Raw genomic sequence first — 18,770 nt, 5'->3', positions numbered from 1 at the left:
AAAGAGTAACTCTTTACGACCAGAGCCTATCAGTCCGAAATGAACAACGCATCATAGTAGACCGTGATTTTCACTACACATTGCAGCACTGGATTATCAACTGACTGATGGTTCAAGTCCACTTAGAAAGAAAAGTAATGCGTATTAAAAAAGTTTTCGAGAAAAGCAGAAAAAGTTTGAATCGCTCCTCTTTTTCCAAAACAAAAGTGAAAAAATTGAAATGATCAAGTCTGATCTATCAACATATAAAATGATTTAACCCATGTGGAAAAAAAAATCAGAACTCCAGAATTGCTATTTTTGTTTGGCCGAAAAAATGAAAAAGAAAGCGATCAAAGCATTGTATGTATCCCAAAATGTTAACAGTAAAAATAACAGATACAGTTGTGGCCAAAAGTATTGACACCCCTGCAATTCTGTCAGATAATACTCAGTTTCTTCCTGAAAATGATTGCAAACACAAATTCTTTGGTATTATTATCTTCATTTAATTTGTCTTAAATGAAAAAACACAAAAAGAATTGTCCTAAAGCCAAATTGGATATAATTCCACACCAAACATAAAAAAGAGGGTGGACAAAAGTATTGGCACTGTTCGAAAAATCATGTGATGCTTCTCTAATTTGTGTAATTAACAGTAACTGTAACTTACCTGTGGCACCTAACAGGTGTTGGCAATAACTAAATCACACTTGCAGCCAGTTGACATGGATTAAAGTTGACTCAACCTCTGTCCTGTGTCCTTGTGTGTACCACATTGAGCATGGAGAAAAGAAAGAAGACCAAAGAACTGTCTGAGGACTTGAGAAACCAAATTGTGAGGAAGCATGAGCAATCTCAAGGCTACAAGCCCATCTCCAAAGACCTGAATTTTCCTGTGTCTACTGTGCGCAGTGTCATCAAGAAGTTTAAAGCCCATGGCACTGTGGCTAACCTGACAAGAGATTTCAACGCAAGATTGTGCGGATGTTGGATAAAGAACCTCGACTAACATCCAAACAAGTTCAAGCTGCCCTGCAGTCCGAGGGTACAACAGTGTCAACCTGTACTATCCATCGGCGTCTGAATGAAAAGGGACTGTATGGTAGGAGACCCAGGAAGACCCCCCTTCTTACCCCGAGACATAAAAAAGCCAGGCTTTCTGATTTTTTTTTCCACATGGGTTAAATCATTTTATATGTTGATAGATCAGATTTGGCCACAACTGTAAATGTGCAAAAAACAAGCCCTGGTAAAGTACCAGTGATGGAAAAATGAAAAAGTTATGGGTAACTTAAAAAAGTGTCACAAAACTAATTTTTGCTTTTTGTTTTTCTACAAAATTCAGAATTTTCTTTCACCACTTTAACGATAAAAAACTACAGGTCAGTGAAAAGCTTCTTTGTCCAACAGTCGAAGGTGGCATCCTGGGCATCTCTTACAAAGTCATGATGTCCCTGTGCACCGAATGTCATGGCATTGTGTGACGCCTACTTATTAGATATCATGTGATGTCATGACACACTGGGCTCTAATAATTGCAGGTGGCATTCAAAATGATAGTGTTGCACTGCCCTGTTCATCTCTATAAATAGCCCATAGTACTCATGTACTTAATGGAGTTATCCAAGTCTGTAGTCACTCTATGTGGTTGCAGATTTGTGAATCCTCATAGCTCGCAATGTGCGCACTGTCAGGATTCTCCAGTGCTTGGAATGGGCGGGCGCGTGACTGCGAGTATGTGATTTGCATACAAGTTGTCACATGCTGATTAGACGTGAGCAGCCTCTAGTCGGAATGTGGACGGAAATATGCATATTGCATACTTGTGCCCACGTGACCGCCCACTCATTATGCCAGCATTGGAGCATCCTGATATAATAGGTTATTAAAGTGATTTTCATTGTCTATTTTTTTCTTATAGACATAAGGTATTTACTCTTGAGTCTTTTCCTTCTGTATGGATTATTTTTGGGAATTTTTCTTGAGTACAATACATTATTTTTTTAATTATTATTTTACAGTTTTACCACTGTAACTTTCGCATCTATGTGTCAAACATATGACTCAAACATGGTATGAACTAAGCTTAAGCAGATGGTAGATCCATTTTAAACTTACCTGTGATTTAACACAAAGCTTGTGGTAAAGCATAGGCCTCCTCCCTCACAAAAAGTTAAAACTGCCTTTGTGGTACATACCAGCTTAATATAGCCTGTTACTGTACTGATTCTAATACTCTATATTTTGCCAGTCTTTCCTTTTCAGTAGCCAGTTTCTCTTTATCAACATTCTGCCAACACTATATGAGTTGGAACTTCCTTTCACTCACTTACTAGCATGCATTGTTTTTGTTATTAGTTTCCATGGCCTGAATGGAAAGCCAAGCTCTGTTAGGCCTGTTTGTAGACAGGAGAGGAGGAAAGAAAAAGCACTGCCAAAACACCTTGTAAAGAAGTAAAAATCTGTTCCAACTACCTGTAGAGAAGTAAAAATCCACTCCCACTTCCTGTAGAGAAGTAAAACTCCACTCCCACTTCCTGTAGAGAAGTAAAAATCTGCTCCCACTTTCTGTAAAGTGACAAAAACCCGACTTCCTGTGATACATTTTGGCATCTTTGTTTTGAGAGAGCAAAGAGGAAGTGAAACACCTTGGACCCAGCACTTTGAACTGATATTTTGAGAGTAAAACAACATCATTTTTAGATAAATTGATTTGTAGACTGTTTATATATCCCTTTATCTATCAAACGGTATCAAGTTATATTAAAGTATACAGTAGGTACCATTTGCATCTGACACACTGTAATGCTGGACTGGCAAGTGAATTAGTTAATTATGTAAAATTATTGACTGGCACCTTATCAAACAGAGCGTTAAAGAAAGATTCCTGGGTGAATTGATGCTAAAATATTGAATCTTTGTGTTTTTTTTTTTTTTTTTTTTTATTCATATACTAGTGTGTTGATATGTCAACTATAGGGACAACATGTCACAACAAGAGGGTTGATATCTTTCTTTTATTTTGGGAAATTGGGAAAGTTGACTTTCTATTTGCTATACTATTCCTTTAAAGAGGATCGGTCACTTGTCATATATACCGTAAGTAACTTTTTAACCTGGTGCTGTTCTCCGGAATCCGGCGATATTTTTGTTTTGTTCCTGCTCCTCTCCGTTCCTGAGATATGACATGTTTATTAACCTAGCCTTTTTAGCCAACAGGCATGGTCCTTTTGGCGACACCCTTAGAGAAGAGCCGAGTACTCCGCCCACCTAGTTAACGGACTAGATATCTATACAGGGAAAATGGGGCCATATCTCAGGAATGGAGAGGCGCAGGAAGAAAAGAAAAAAAGCCTCGGATTCAGGAGAACAGCGGCTTTTACACCACTTAAAAACATTACATATTTATGGCAAGTGACAGGTCCTCTTTAAAGTAGGAAAAAATAAGATTTTAATGTTGCTTTGTTTAGAATTTGCTGCAATGTTTTGAATATTCGATGCCACGCGTAAAATAAAATAATCCCGTCTCAAAAATAATTACAAAATATACAATTTCTATTCTGAGATTCAATGGCACATTTAGAAACCAGTTAATGACATACCCCTCACATTTCTAGGGTCCCTCATATGCAGAGTAGCTGTCAGTTTTCTTCAAGACATGTTTAAAAGAATTAAAATATTATGAATTCAGTGGTGGATTGTGAATTATGTGAGACTCTGCTCTGAAATCACGTCGACACCGAGGATAAATAACATCCAAATTAGTCCAGACGGTAGAATAGAGGCCGTGCATTATTAATGTGCAAATATTATCTCAGTGACAGACGTCTCTCTGCCTATCCACTCATTGCTGTGATATCTGTAGTCTGCCTCCGCTCTGGGACACAAAGATGATTATGTTTTATACTTACAAATGGAGTCTGTAAGTGGCTAAAGGAGGCTGAGCAGAGGAAGTGTTCGGGAAGGATTGGAGTCGTTAACTGTTCCTTGAAAGATGTCAGAACTATGTCAGATCTGGAAAGTAGCTGAAATAGAGGCTGAAGAGATCGTGGCCTGTCAACCCCCATCAATTCTGACTCTGGAGTACACCATTTGCATGGAACGATGGCCGTGCATGGGCATCACAGCCCTTTATTGTACCTTACTGGCTCAATAAGGATGCTCCACCAACTTTCCTAACTGCTCCTTTTGGTTCAACAGTTTGAAAACTTGTGCTTTTTCCTGTTCAGTCATTGGTTTGGCTGGTATATTTGACTCTTTTTTTCTGTCGCCTCTCCTGACCTCTTTAATCAAACTCTGTCTCTGTCCAAGTGTTCTGTCTGATTACTCTGTGAGCAGCGACCTGGGCATTTTTCATTGGAGGTGATCATGTGTGAACTAATTCCTATCCTAGAGGGTTCCTAAGCCAAATTCATTGATGACCCAATGAGTCCACTGGTTCTGTTGGCTTCATTACCATATAGCCATTGACAAACTTTATGTAAGAAGTATAGTTCCTTGTAGCTTGTTTCTTTGTCTTAATTCCATGTTATAATATGACTGTGCAAGGGCCTTCATTGGTTTATACAGCATTTTACAATTAATGGCTTAACCTTAACCCGGTGTTTGTCATCTCCAAGACCCTATATAAGTAAGAATAGGTCCTTGTAGGAAACCTTGCACTAAGAAGAACCATACCTTTATGTTACAAATCACCTACAATGGTTTTGACAGCTAACTCTACCTCCTTCTGCATTGATCCACATCACCATCCTCTCTGAAATTCCTCACTCATGCCAATCTTCATATTTTCTGTGCAAATGAAGAATAAACTTTCTCTGGGAATTTACTGGATCCATGTTCTGCACATGTGCAGAGAAGGTGATGATCAGAACATTTGCTAGATTTTAGAGGCAACAGAGTTACATCAAGTGAAGCAATCACTGTCAATCAATGCAGCAGAGAGTGGAGAGAGCTGGCAAAACAATTGGTGGAGGAGTCAACCAGAAGTCTTGAAATCTGGGGTCACAAGTGAGATAATGTGTAATTGAACAAGCCCGGTGTTTGGAATAGGAGTAGGACAGAACCAATGAATGGACATTGAAACGTTATCATGAATACAGGAATACAGATTCAGGAGCTAAGGCAAGGTATGTGGCCCTGGTGTCTTCACCATCAGAAGTAATCCAGGTAACAGGGCAAGCTAGGGCGTCCCTAGCATTAGGGATGGGGAAGGAGCCCCTGGTCTTGGGACACCTGATAACAGAGTCATGACAGAGGAGCTGTCAAGCACACTGAGGGTTCTGAGATTCAGCAGCAGCTAGGAGGAGGAACATTGATGAGCTGTCAATCAGGCTAGGTGTGGGGGGAGATCCAACATTAGCAGGAAAGATGGACACTGGGGAGCTATCAATCAGACTAGGGGTTTTGAGATTCAGCAGCCACTCGGAGGAGGAGCACTGAGGAGCTGTAAATGAGGCTACGTGGATGGAGAGCCATCATCAGCACGGAGGTTGGACACTGAAGAGCTGTCAGTTAGGCTAGGTGGACGTAGTATTTGGAGAGCTGAGATTCAGCAGCAGGGTGGAGGTATAATGAGGACTTGTAAATCAGGCTAGGTGGCTGGAGATCCAACATAAGTAGGGAGGAAGGACACTGAGGAGCTGTCAATCAGACTGGGGGTCTGAGATTCAGCAGCATCTTGGAGAAGGATGATCACTGGGGCACTGGTAATGAGGGTTAGTGGGGGGAGATTGAGTTTAAACTTTTCCAAAGGAATATACAGCTATTCTGATCTGGCTTTTGAGTAAGTACACAAGCCTCATCAGGTCTAAGGGATCTCTAATAATGTATGAATTTCGATTGGTGTGAAATCTGGTGACAGATGCACTTTACAGGAGGTGTCACTTTGACTCTTGGATGTCTTGATTCACAATAATTCACTTTAACTCTTGAGTATTAGTACTTGGTAAAGATGTCATCCATTCTACAGAGGAGATTACTGGTGGTAACACGAGATGAAAGACATTTACTGCACTCTAATGCCACAGACCTATTACCACACCAGTTCTCCTCCCCTTCTTACTTCATTGCTCGCTAGATGCAGTTGTCATATTTTGCCCCCATTTAAGCAGGCCCATGTTTGACCCTTGCTCCCTCTCTAGTAACTTCCCTTGTTGGCCCTCCTTCATGCCTCTCTCCCTCCCCGTCTTCTCTCCCTCAATCAGTAATACTTAATCCACCGCAGATATTGATCCTGGTTAATGTCTGCATGCTGTGCATCCTTGTTCTCCCAACGGCTGTATAATTTGACGATTATACTTTAATGAACAGATGATGTATGTTTCAATGCGGATAACAAGGGACGTAATGGAAATCCCAGACAGGTAAATGGGAACTGTGATTACTGAGTGACGGGAAGCCATTCCAGCTGAGATGTGGAATCGCTGCAAAACAAGAGTTGTATGAAATGCTATGCGTCATGGAAGGAGGTCCGGGCCAATGCCTCATGTCACTATGAATGGGCTCTGTACTTGCAAACCTCGGATAATCAGTAACTAGCAGTTATAAAGGGTTGTAGTTGGGGCCAATGCTTCAATCAGTGAGATCCTGTGGGAGAGGATGTTAATTGGAATAGAAATAATAATGATAGAAAATTTTTTCAATAAAAAAATGCAATGTTACTGTGAAATGTGAATGAAGCCTTATAATTATAAAAATAATTATTAAAAGGGAATATGTCATCAGGGTGCTCCCCCCCCCAAATGGTGGAAATGGTTAAGTATCGCTTGCCAAGACAAGTCACTCCATACCTTTCTTTAACAAATCCTCCACTCCATAATCAATAAATCCCCATATCATTTTAATCAATATGCAAATGAGATTACAAATGCTATGGACATCAAGGAGCACTTCCCGAGTTTGTGTCGCTAAATGAAGGCTTTTCACCTCCCACTGCTGCTTGATTGATGACTCCATGGTTGTGTGATGTCATGCGCTAACAAATCAAATCTCGAGCACGCTCAGATCGCTGCTGATCTCACACCTGTGCATTGCTCTGCCCTTCTGTGGGTTTTTCAGCCTCTTCTTTCCAATATTCAAGTACCCATTTTTTAATTTCCCTTACACATGTACCCCCTTTTTACTTTGCCATACATATGTACCCTTTTTTACTTTACCATACACGTTTTAACTTTTCCATACACATGTACCATCTTTTTTGACTTTCCTATTCATATGTACCCTCTTCTTTTTACTTTTCTAACCTCATGTACCCTCTTTTTACTTTCCCATACACATGTACACTCTTTTTTGACTTTCCCATACACATGTGTAAGATCGTGTGCCGACCGGGGGGGTGGTCCCTTCCCATGCACGAAAAGACTGGAGTCAGACGCAGATGCACGTTGTTCAATCAGGTCCTCTTTATTGAGTGTCTTCTCCGACATCCACAGCAATACGATAGCGCCTGCACACTGGCCTGTGTACCTGTCATCTCCTCCTTCTCCTGTTTGCGACGGCCCTCTAGGTTCTGTCACTCTGGCTGCCGTTAGGCCCACGGCCACAGCGCTTCCGCTGGTCGAGTCCGTCCGTCCGCTGTGACACTTGCTACCTCTTCGGTGTCCAGCCGTCCGGTACCCCAGGCATCCTCTGTTTGCAGCTGTCCTGTCAGGTCCACCCCCCAACTGACTGACTCCCTCTGGGACTCCCCTTCTTTTATTCCTTTTCTCTGGAATTCCCCTTCTCAGGCCCCGTAACTCAACCCACCATGACTTGGCGTTTCCTAGCTTCAGCTGCTGTTAGGTCCTTTACTCACTGTCCTGTGTCTCCCTCTAGTGGCCAAAACTCAGTACTACACCATCTCTAACTAATTCTTGCTGTTTCCCCCATACACATATACAAGTTATAATAAAGCATTATACACAGCACCTTTTACATTTTATCTTTCTTCCATCAGACAGGTCCACACGTCAGTCCACCCTCCTACACATGTACCCTCTTTGTACTTTCCTAACCACATGTAACCTCTTTTTTTTTACTTTCCCATACACATGTATCCTCTTTTATACTTTCTCATAACCTGTACCCTATTATTTACCCTATTTTTTGACATTCCCATAGACATGTACCCTCTTTTTCTGCTTTCCTATATGCTCTGACATAAACGGCTGAGTTGGAATCCGTGTGTCAATTCTGATATCCAAAGCAAACAAATACTGATCGCCTGTGATGACGTGGAATCTCACGACTTACGTTTCCTCAGTAACTGTGAGTAGAGTTGAGCGATACCGTCCGATACTTCAAAGTATCGTATCGGATGGTATCGGCCGATCTTTAAAAAAAGTATCGGTATCGCCGATTCCGATACCGGAAGTCCCATTCAAGTCTATGGGACTTCCGGTATCGGAATAAGAAAAACCCTTTCCTGCCCTTGTACAGCCTCTCTGGGGTCTGTACGGGCCTTTCGGGGGGCTGTGCCGGCCTGCCAGGGGGTCTGTGCAGGCTCCGGTGGTCTGTGCCGGCCTGCCGGTGGTCTGTGCAGGCTCCGGGGGGCTGTGCCGGCCTGCCGGGGGGCTGTGCCGGCCTGCCGGGGGGCTGTGCAGGCTCCGGGGGTCTGTGCAGGCATCGTCCGATGGGACTACAAGTCCCATCGGGCGATGCCTGCTACCATGACAGTGATTGACACATTAGCCAATGATGGGACAGTAGTAGTCCCATCATCCGGCTAATGTGTTAAATGTAAAAAAAAAAAAAAAAAAAAATTACATGCTACATACATACAACATGCATACTACATACATGCTACATTCATACTACATACTACATACATGCTACATTCATACTACATAAATACTACATGCAACATACATACTACATATATACTACATGCATGCTACATACATACTGCATGCTACATACATACTGCATGCTACATACATACCACATATATACTACATACATACTACATATATACTACATACATACTACATACATACTGCATGCTACATACATACTACATACATACTACATGCATGCTACATACATACTACATATATACTACATACATACTACATACATGCTACATACATACTGCATGCTACATACATACTACATACATACTACATACATACTACATACATACTACATGCATGCTACATACATACTACATGCTACATACATACTACATACATACTACATGCATGCTACATACATACTACATATATACTACATACATACTACATACATGCTACATACATACTGCATGCTACATACATACTACATACATACTACATACATACTACATACATACTACATGCATGCTACATACATACTACATGCATGCTACATACATACCACATACATACTACATGCTACATACATACCACATATATACTACATACATACAATACATTCATACAATACATACATAGACATACAGTACATATAACATAGAGTAACATACTTACCAATACTTGTCACATTGTTCCCCGAAGCCATTGTCTTTTCCGGGATAAATATTAACATAACAAACCACAAAAATACTCACCCACGATCCGAAGCAGTCCACGAGTGTGTCCCACGACGATCTTGGGTAGAGAACTGCAGCATCAGATGATGCTGCCGTTCTCTACGGGCTGCAGGAATCCAATGACGGAAGGTAGGTATCCTTCCGCACTGTATTCCTCCGCCACTTAAAAAAAAAAAAGTCCCTAGTCTCACTTTATGCCATTGCTGTGTGGGAAATTCCCACACAGCAATGGCATAAAGTGAGACTAGGGACTTTTTTTTTTGCTACAAAAAAAAAGTCCCTAGTCTCACTTTATGCCATTGCTGTGTGGGAAATTCCCACACAGCAATGGCATAAAGTGAGACTAGGGACTTTTTTTTTTTAAGTGGCGGAGGAATACAGTGCGGAAGGATACCTACCTTCCGTCATTGGATTCCTGCAGCCCGTAGAGAACGGCAGCATCATCTGATGCTGCAGTTCTCTACCCAAGATCGTCGTGGGACACACTCGTGGACTGCTTCGGATCGTGGGTGAGTATTTTTGTGGTTTGTTATGTTAATATTTATCCCGGAAAAGACAATGGCTTCGGGGAACAATGTGACAAGTATTGGTAAGTATGTTACTCTATGTTATATGTACTGTATGTCTATGTATGTATTGTATGAATGTATTGTATGTATGTAGTATATATGTGGTATGTATGTAGCATGTAGTATGTATGTGGTATGTATGTAGCATGCATGTAGTATGTATGTAGCATGCATGTAGTATGTATGTAGTATGTATGTAGTATGTATGTAGTATGTATGTAGCATGCAGTATGTATGTAGCATGTATGTAGTATGTATGTAGTATATATGTAGTATGTATGTAGCATGCATGTAGTATGTATGTAGTATGTATGTAGCATGTAGTATGTATGTAGCATGTATGTAGTATGTATGTAGTATGTATGTAGTATGTATGTAGCATGCAGTATGTATGTAGCATGTATGTAGTATGTATGTAGTATATATGTAGTATGTATGTAGCATGCATGTAGTATGTATGTAGCATGCATGTAGTATGTATGTAGCATGCATGTAGTATGTATGTAGTATGTATGTAGCATGCAGTATGTATGTAGCATGTATGTAGTATGTATGTAGTATATATGTAGTATGTATGTAGCATGTAGTATGTATGTAGCATGCATGTAGTATGTATGTAGCATGTATGTAGTATGTATGTAGCATGCAGTATGTATGTAGCATGTATGTAGTATGTATGTAGTATATATGTAGTATGTATGTAGCATGTAGTATGTATGTAGCATGCATGTAGTATGTATGTAGCATGCATGTAGTATGTATGTAGTATGTATGTAGTATGTATGTAGCATGCAGTATGTATGTAGCATGTATGTAGCATGTATGTAGTATATATGTAGTATGTATGTAGCATGCATGTAGTATGTATGTAGTATGTATGTAGCATGCAGTATGTATGTAGCATGTATGTAGTATGTATGTAGTATATATGTAGTATGTATGTAGCATGTAGTATGTATGTAGCATGCATGTAGTATATATGTAGTATGTATGTAGCATGCATGTAGTATGTATGTAGCATGCAGTATGTATGTAGCATGTATGTAGTATGTATGTAGCATGTAGTATGTATGTAGCATGCATGTAGTATGTATGTAGTATTTTATTTTTTTTTTTTTAACATTTAACACATTAGCCGGATGATGGGACTACTACTGTCCCATCATTGGCTAATGTGTCAATCACTGTCATGGTAGCAGGCATCGCCCGATGGGACTTGTAGTCCCATCGGACGATGCTTGCACAGACCCCCGGACATCAGCACAGCCCCCCGGCAGGCCGGCACAGCCCCCCGGCAGGCCGGTACAGACCCCCACAGGGTGCACAGACCACCGGCAGGCCGGCACAGCCCCCCGGCAGGCCGGTACAGACCCCGGGCAGTCCACACAGCCCCCCGGCAGGCCGGCACAGCCCCCCGGCAGGCCGGCAGAGACCCCCGGAAGGCCCGAAATGACGGCGCATCATGATGCGCACACACCGCGCATCATGATGACGTCAGGCCGTCAATCAACTGAACTTCCGATTCCGATGCCGAATTCCGATATTGAAAAAATATCGGAAGTCGGTATCGGAATTCCGATACAGCAAGTATCGGCCGATACCCGATACTTGCGGTATCGGAATGCTCAACACTAACTGTGAGCCTTCAGGTGTTTATAAGAAAGCATATATTGAACAAGTCTGCACACAATGTTCTGCAGAGAAAAGGGCACTTCAGGACTAAGCAAGAAAGCAGCTCACGTCAGTCGTGTGCGAGCCGCAGCCCAACCACCACCTCTATGACAGACCGTTAACAAGAAATTATTTGTGCATTTAGGAAAAAAAATTGCATTTACAGAAACTTCTCGGGTTATTGGCATCTGGCAATCATCAGGCAGTGGCAATTTAGCTAATTAAATGGACTGTCGTTTAATGATATGTAAATAGCAGGCAGTCCTCGTTAGGCAGCCTGATGACTATCCCCTATAAAAATCCTGATTCATTCTTGCCTCTCAACAGCTCTTCTCCCATAATTGATTACTGAGTACAAAAGGGAGAGAAACTCAAGAGTCGCTGTCCTTCTTCCCCGACGTTCTGCGGCAGATAATTCACACTCGTCTGCTCGCTCCTCCAGCTGATCTCGCCATGTTTACTCTGTGTGTCCCCAGCACGTCCCATCTATCAGACTCATCGCTCGCCGCCCATTGTTCCGTGATTTACATTTTCTTTGTACACAAGGCCACTGTCCATGAATTTTTTTTTAAGTAATTAGTTTGGTAACTAGGTTTATTACACAAACAGTAAAAATAAGAAACAAATTGGTAAAAGTGTATTGTAAAAAAAAACATTCCCGTGATCGTGTGTCTAAACGATCTGTTATCATAGAAATATTATCAGGAATACATTTAAGAGAACACAATACCAAATGATGTAACCCTTACCGCTACATGACTAAGCTAAAGAAACAGGAAGGGATACTGCCACCATTAGGACCACATTCACACTTCAGTATTTGGTCAGTATATTACATCAGTATTTATAGGCCAAAATAAGGAGTGGAATAATTAGAGGAAAAGTATATTAGAAACACGTCACTACTTCTGTATTTATCACCCACTCCTGGTTTTGTTTTACAAATACTGATGTACAATACTGAACGTGTGAACATGGCCTTAAAGGGAATCTGTCAGTAGGATCACGTCTCCTAAGCCGTCTATATGGACATGTAGAGCATAGCAAGCTAAATAAAATGATACTTTGATATCTGCGATCTGATGTCTTATTCCAGAGAAATCCACGTTTTTCTTAATATGTAAATGAGCTGTTCTATGGGAGGGACATAGATCTCCTTGAAACTCTGCCTCCATAGCCTATTGTAATTGGAAGGGCGAGTTACCAGTGTGAGGCTTGTAGATCAGACTGTCATTCATTACATGTCTCACACTGGTAATACCCGTTTTGATTAACTATAACCTCTGGAGGCACTCTCAGGAGATCTATGTCTGGCTTATAAATCTTAACAGTTCATTTACTTATTAAAAAAAACATGGATTTCTCTGGAATAAGACATCGGATTGCAGATATCAAGATATCATTTTATTCAGCTTCCTGTGACCTACATGCCCATATAAATGGCTTAGGAGGGGTGATCCTACTGACAGGTCCCCTTTAAGGGGTTTCCCCTTATGGGAGATTTATGACATTGAGAGGATATTGTCATAAATGTCCAATAGATGCTGGTCTCACATCTATTGAGGCTCTGAAAATTGCTGAGCAAGCAATAAAATTTTCAGAGCTTTAAGCCCACTTTCACACGCTCAGTATTTGGTCAGTATTTTACACAAGTAAAACCAGGAGTGGAATAGACAGTGGAGGCTTTTTACCCTTTCCTGACTTTGGCTTACAAATACTGATGTAAAATACTGACCAAATGCTGAATGTGTAAACGTGGCCAAATAGAAATGAACAGAGAGAGCTGCGCATGCGCGACCACCTCCGCTCTGACAGCGCCATGCTACCTAGCCCCATTCTCGGAACAGATACAGCTCTTGGAGGTTGGGTCAGCACCTATTGGACATTTATGGCTTTCAGTATACATATCAAAAAATTCAGCAGCCACTGTGTGCACCAACATATATGAAAACTTTGAATGTATGTAAGTTTGAATTGCATTCATTGTAAAATTAAAGTAAATAATAGTGATGAGTGAGTATACTCGTTACTCGAGATTTCCCGAGCATGCTGGGGTGATCTCCGAGTATTTGGATGTGCTTGGAGATTTAGTTTCTGCCACCTAACTTCATGATTTATGGCTGCTAGCCAGCCTGAATACATGAGGGGATTCTCTAACAAACAGGCAATCCCCACATGTATTCAGGCCAGCTAGCAGAAGCAAATCATGCAGCTGCGGGGACAGAAACTAAATCTCCGAGCACATCCAAATACTCGGAGATCACCGAGCATGCCCTGGAAATCTCGAGTAATGAGTATACTTGCTCATAACTAGTAAATAACACCCAAATTGGTCAATTTGTGTGTGCCCACTAGCCACGACAAGGTGTCCCCAGTTGCTACTTTCCTTCAAATTAAAATCGGGAGGTAATATTGCCTCCAAATTTGACTAAGCATTTCTCCAATGAGTCTAAGGCTTTTTGTAAAAGAAACATTGCCTTGTCATGACTGGTGAGCACACATGAATTGGCCAATTTGTGTTCTAAGCACCTAAGGTTTATTATTATAGCCTATATAGCAGTAAAGAAGTTCATAATTCAGATATTCAATGGTAACTTATATCTTGGCACATGAATGGGTTGCATATTCGGTCAAAATGCCATCACATTGGGAAAGGGTAATGGAATTTGTTTATATTGATTGTTAAACAGGGATCAGTTAAAGTGTATTTCCAGGACTAATTGGATAAATAATATATGAGGTTGGGTAGAAATGTAAATTTTAAAGCCAGATGGATAGATCAGGAGGTCAAAGAGGTGCAATTTCAACCAATAATTATGAAGCACTGAGTGATGTCAAAGAGGAAGCATTGTTTCGCCAACTTCTGCCGGACAGGCCTCCTGCAGCAGTAGTTGTTATCACCTGTGTCAATGATCAAAAATTTGCAAAGCACATTACAAATCAAATTTGTTATAGTAAGGCAATATTTTAATGGTTCTGATGTGTTAAATAACCCTATTGCACCCTTCCAAAGAGTTTTGCTTTAAATTGGGTTGCATTAAAAATTTTGCACTTTACTCCTTTTATAGCTTCTATGTTGCACTGTCTATTGCAGGCTGAATAATATGTTAACTGAGAATTCGTTAGTGAGCTCATTATGGCAGGACAGTTTATAGCATTTTCTTTCTTATTCTGGGGCTGATTTATAACCACATGAAAGTGGAGCTGAACTTTGTCTTAATAAATCAGCTGAAAGGAGTGCAGGAGGAGGAAGAGAAGAGATTGACTTTGTCAGAAGAGCTCACTGATAGATTCTCAGCTAACTGATTCTGCAGCTAACAACAGACAGTGGAATATACAGGCTAAAAAAAGGCAAAAGATGCAAAATGCTTAATAAAATCCAATTGCCAAAATAATTTTTAGCCAAAAATATGTACATTTAAGTAAAAAAAAAGTGTTCATAATATCATAATATCCTTTAACGGCTGCATTATGTTGTCCTAGAAATGTTATATTGATATATTAATATTCAGATCTTGAGTAGATTAGACTACTGAGCCATAATCATTAATCACTACTTTGTGAAATAAGCGTGAAGCGTAAATGATTAGAGTCGCCGTTCACACCAAAGAGGGCAGCATATCATTGCATGTGAAAGGCCGCTGATGCATTCAGTTGCTCATATCCAATGACGGACCCCTCACTGATCCGTAGGACCCTGTTGCTTTCGGCTTGCATAGTGGCTACTAGTACTGTAATTTCTTGAGATCAAAAAAATTAAATAGTCTACGGCTTGTTATTGGAGAAATATCTAGCGATGCGCAGACCGCGCGGAGAAGCTCCACGGTAAGCTGCAGTTATTGGCACGCGGCCATGCAGAGGCTTAGCGCAAAATTCAGAGAAAAAAAGTGCTGAAAACAATTCCTTTACTCATCAAATATTTAAAATATATATCAACATCATCTCATGCTCAGAGAAAACTTGGCAGCACGTATAACAAAATCGTGTGTGTTCCAATGGATGTGCAACAGGAGGGCACTGACAGCCGAGGGTCCCTGTGCAAGAACGGTGTACAAGCTCTATTAACTCTTGATATGGGACCATCATGATGAATCTTTGAGAATCAAGCAGCAATTTAAGCTGTAAAATTAATTAGCTTTACATGCAAGGTGATAGATGGGAGACAGAGAGCTGTTTCTGTGGTAGCATTGCGCCTCCTGAGTTTTGGTGCCCCTACACATCCTGCCCATATGAACATCAGGTACCAGTGCTTCTTACAAAATTAGAATATCATTAAAAGTAAATTTTTTTCACTTCTTCAACACAAAAAGTGAAACTCACATATTATATAGAGTCATTACAGACAGAGTGATCCATTTCAAGTGTTTATTTCTGTTAATGTTGATGATTATGGCTTACAGCCAATGAAAACCCAAAAGTCATTATCTCAGTAAATTGGAATAATTAACAAAAAAAACTCCTGCAAAGGCTTCCTAAACGTTTAAAAAGGTCCCTTAGTCTGTTTCAATAGGCTCCACAATCATGCTGACTTGACAGATGTCCAGAAAGCAGTCACTGACACACTCCACAAGGAGGGTAAGCCACAAAAGGTCATTGCTAAAGAAGCTGGCTGTTCACAGAGTGCTGTATCCAAGCGTATTAATGGAAAGTTGAGTGGAAGGAAAAGGTGTGGTAGAAAAAGGTGCACAAGCAACTGGGATAACCGCAGCCTTGAAAGGATTGTTAAGACAGGCCATTAAAATATTTGGGGGAGATTCACAAGGAGTGGACTGCTGCTGGAGTCATTGCTTCAAGAGCCACCACACACAGACGTATCCAGGACATGGGGTACAAGTGTCACATTCCTTGTGTCAAGCCACTCATGACCAATAGACAATGCCAGAAGCGTCTTACCTGGCCAAGGAGAAAAGAACTGGACCAGAAGAGTGGAGAGGCCACAATCCAAGCTGCTTGAGGTCTAGTGTGAAGGTTCCACAATCAGTGATGGTTTGGGAAGCTATGTTATCTGCTGGTGTAGGTCCACTATGATTTATCAAGACCAAAGTCGGTGCAGCCATCTACCAGGAAATATTAGAGCACTTCATGCTTCCCTCTGCTGACAAGCTTTTTGGAGATTGAAATTTCATTCTCCAGCATGACTTGGCACCTGTCCACACTGCCAAAAGTACCAAAACCTGGTTTAAAAACTACAGTATCACTGTGCTTGATAGGCCAGCAAACTCGTCTGACCTTAAACCCATAGAGAATCTATGGGGTATTGTCAAGAGGAAGATGAGAGACACCAGTCCCAACAATGCAGAAGAGCTGAAGGCTGCTATCAAAGCAACCTGGGCTTCCATAACACCTCAGCAGTGCCAAAGGCTGCTCACCTCTATGTCATGTTGCACTGATGCTGTAATTGATGCAAAAGGAGCCTTGACCAAGTATTGACTGCATTTACTGAACATACATTTCAGTAGACCAACATTTCGGATGTTGAAAATCACTTTTCAAGCTGGTGTTATAAAGTATTCTAATTTACTGAGATAATGACTTTTGGGTTTTCATTGGCTGTAAGCCATAATCATCAACATTAACAGAAATAAACACTTCAGCTAGATCACTCTGTTTGTAATGACTCTATATAATATATGAGTTTCACTTTTTGTATTGAAGGACTGAAAAAAATTAACTTTGTGATGATATTCTAATTTTGTGATAAGCACCTGTATGTCCTCTCCAGCAAAATGTACAGAATATGCCAAGAAAAAAGAGGGGGAGAAGCCAGCGCTGCTTGTGGTCAGAACGTAATACATAAAGTGTGAAAACACACATTGGTTTCTATCTGTATTCAAAAATGAGACATTTAGCAAAAAATTGATTAATTGTTTGAGCTACCCCGCCACGTCAAGGCAGTCTCGTATGGGGAGTCCTACTCTACGTTTTTTATGTTCGCTGTGCCATTACGGCCTCCTAAATGTATAAAAGCAAGACCTCATTACATGCACACTGTACCTCAAGCATTTCAGAATCGCTCCTATGGCACCAGAGAGGACAAGCGCAGGTAAAGGTTAGCCAGGTCCATGCAGACATTTCAGGTCCAACCTCCATGCTGCCTGACCAGCACCACAGATAAAGGACGATCCAGGCCCAGATACAGGTGCGTAATCAAATAAAGCCTAGGGCAGGGCAGGGCTGTCGTTAATGTGAACAGCAGCCTAGATCAATCACTAAGAAAACAGAAAGAATGGCGTACATGACCCAGCGCGCACGGCTACAGTGGTGGTCAGCCACAAAACCAATATCAAGAAAAAAGAGGGGGAGAAGCCAGCGCTGCTTGTGGTCAGAACGTAATACATAAAGTGTGAAAACACACATTGGTTTCTATCTGTATTAAAAAATGAGACATTTAGCAAAAAATTGATCAATTGTTTGAGCTACCCCGCCACGTCAAGGCAGTCTCGTATGGGGAGTCCTACTCTACGTTTTTTATGTTCGCTGTGCCATTACGGCCTCCTAAATGTATAAAAGCAAGACCTCATTACATGCACACTGTACCTCAAGCATTTCAGAATCACTCCTATGGCACCAGAGAGGACAAGCGCAGGTAAAGGTTAGCCAGGTCCATGCAGACCTGCGGAGGTCAAACCTGAGATGTCTGTGTTCAGACCTGGTTGGCCTTCATCTGCACCTGCTCCATCTGGCTGCACGGGAGTGATGCAGATATGCTTCAGGTATGGATTGCATTTGATATGGTCTTGCTTTTAAAACATTTAGGAGGCCGCAATGGCACAGTGAATAAATACAAATGTAGAGTAGGACCCCCCATATGAGATTGCCTTGGCGTGGCGGGGTGGCTCAATATATTGGTCAATATTTTGCTAAATGTCTCATTTTGAATGCAGTAAGATATGTGCATATGCACCTCATGTTATACGTTCTGACCACTGGCATTGCTGGCTCTTCTCTCTTTTTATTGCAGAATATGCCAGGGTCTGAGGTTGATTGGCAGTCTCCAGTCTGCCATGCATTCAAACGGTCGGTTTATAGTGCGACTACAA

This window comes from Dendrobates tinctorius, unplaced genomic scaffold, assembly GCF_039654945.1.
Source record: "Dendrobates tinctorius isolate UK_male_01 unplaced genomic scaffold, ASM3965494v1 ptg000086l, whole genome shotgun sequence".
NCBI classification, from domain to species: Eukaryota; Metazoa; Chordata; class Amphibia; order Anura; family Dendrobatidae; genus Dendrobates; species Dendrobates tinctorius.
Note: the sequence above shows the minus strand (reverse complement) of the source record.